The sequence below is a fragment of the Dipodomys ordii genome, unplaced genomic scaffold, assembly GCF_000151885.1.
Source record: "Dipodomys ordii isolate 6190 unplaced genomic scaffold, Dord_2.0 Scaffold6464, whole genome shotgun sequence".
In the NCBI taxonomy this organism is placed as follows: domain Eukaryota; kingdom Metazoa; phylum Chordata; class Mammalia; order Rodentia; family Heteromyidae; genus Dipodomys; species Dipodomys ordii.
The window spans coordinates 1-1,938 of record NW_012273677.1 but is presented as its reverse complement, the minus strand read 5'-3'; the positions used below and the strand labels follow the sequence as shown (position 1 = coordinate 1,938).

The 1,938-nt window shown below is 38.2% G+C and overlaps 1 long non-coding RNA gene across 1 annotated transcript; it reads right to left on the bottom strand.

Moving 5' to 3' along the window:
• Window positions 1–636: 636 nt before the first annotated feature.
• On the bottom strand, window positions 637–1,605 carry LOC106002280. Its single transcript, XR_001175912.1, has 3 exons — window positions 1,456–1,605; window positions 855–974; window positions 637–777 (listed from the first exon to the last, which is right to left on the bottom strand). It is a non-coding gene; the product is annotated as an uncharacterized LOC106002280 (long non-coding RNA).
• Window positions 1,606–1,938: the final 333 nt, after the last annotated feature.

Below are 1,938 nucleotides of genomic sequence, written 5' to 3'. Positions count from 1 at the left end.
AAAAAAAAAAAAAAAAAGGTGAAAAAGATCCAACTGTATAGTTTGAAAGAAGGAAAGCAGAAAGCAGGATCAAGATAAGGATGTGACTGCAGGTAGACCATGTGTTTCATATATCCTGTGCCCTTAAGTCCTATAGCCTCTCCTGGAACTGTTGCCTATAGACTAGACTGGGAACAGATCTGTCAGCACAAGTCTGCATTACAGTAGTTTGTGTATTCTCCACAGATGGCTAGCTGGTTTCTTCAATAGGCTTTGGCCACAGTTGGTACAGAATGTTAACCTTTGGAAGATGTGCTATTTTCAGTTGAAACTTAAGCCATATTCTGAAGTATACAGACATACATATATTTCTAACTTTATTAAAAATGTGTATGTATACATTCTGTGTATAGACTATAACTGATGATGTTAACTTTTGATATAAGTTCCAAATCTGTATGTTGTTATATATGAGAAAATCAAATGCCAAAAAGGTTAGACAACAAAGAAAAATGTGACCAACAAACATACGGAGCTGGGCACCAGTGACTAATGCCTGTAATCCTAGCTACTCAGGAGGTAGAGTGCTCACCTTGAGTTGAAGTGTGCAGGGATAGCACCCAGGCCCAGAGTTCAAGCCCCACAACTGACAAACAAAACAAAAACTTACGGATTCCAGTGTTCTTTGGAAATTTTGTACAAACTGGCAAACATAATTGGCAGAATTTTATCAATGTTCTCTTCAATCAAACTAAGAATATATTCATTATTCCAAAAGTACAAGGCTCTTTCTGCAACCTAAAAGACAGAAAGGTCAAAATTCAAAGAGAAAGAAATGATGGTATAAAATGAGGAAGGTGTCATTGAAAACATACCTGAAAATGAGAACTGGAGACACACTTGGAGATCTGCTTAAAAAGTGGCTCTTCAATTTTTTTGAACTGTGTTGGTTCAATAACATCTAAGATTTCTTCAATTTCTCCTAAAAACATCACCTAAGTTAAAAAAATTTAAAAAACAATGTGACAAATTATGATACTAATTTATAAACTATATAACTGAGGTTTATCTACAAAATATAAATTGAGAAGCCAGGTGCCAGTGGCTTCCACTGGTAATTATAGCTTCTCAGGAGGCTGAGATCTGAGACTCAGGTTCAAAGCCAACCCTGGCAGGAAAGTATGAAACGCTTATCTCTGGTTAGTCACCAAAAAGCTGTAAGTAAAGCTGTGTGGCTCAAGTGATAGAGCACTAGCCTTGAGTACAAAATCTCAGGGGCAGTGCCCAGGCCCTAGCACTGGAACACACAAAAGTATGAACCAAGGAAAAAAGCTCTGGGTGGCAGTTTCATAGTGTGCCAGATCTTACTTCTACCTATAGCACAGCAATACAGCCAGCCCCAAGCAGCAGGGTTACAGCCTTGTGATTGAAAGGTTCTACTGAAATGCACTACTTTCTTTCGTGAACAAAACCTACCTCTTTCTGACTGCATGTTTTGGGCCAAAATTTCAGCAGTCCTCTGATTACCTGCAAAAAAAAAAAAAAAAATAGTATTGTTAAGTATCAGTAACAGTCAGATGGAAATATGGAAAAATATGCTTTTCACAATGAATGGTTATATAGACATTTCTCCTGTGACTAATTCATGAGTTTAATATAATTTCAATCAAATACTACTGAGTTGGATGCTAGTGGTTCACGCCTATAATCCTAATTACTCAAAAGGCTGAGATCTGAGGATGATATTTTGAAGCCAGCTCTGGCAGGAAAGCCCATGAGACTTTTATCTCTCAACCCCCCAAAATTAAAAAAAAAACTACAAGCTAGCCTCGGGCTTTAAAAACAAATCTCGGAGGGCTAGGAAGGTGGCTTAGTGGTAGAGCGCTTGCCTTGCATGCCTGAGGCCCTGGGTTTGATTCCTCAGCACCACATAAGCAAAAAGAAAAAAGCTGGAAGTGG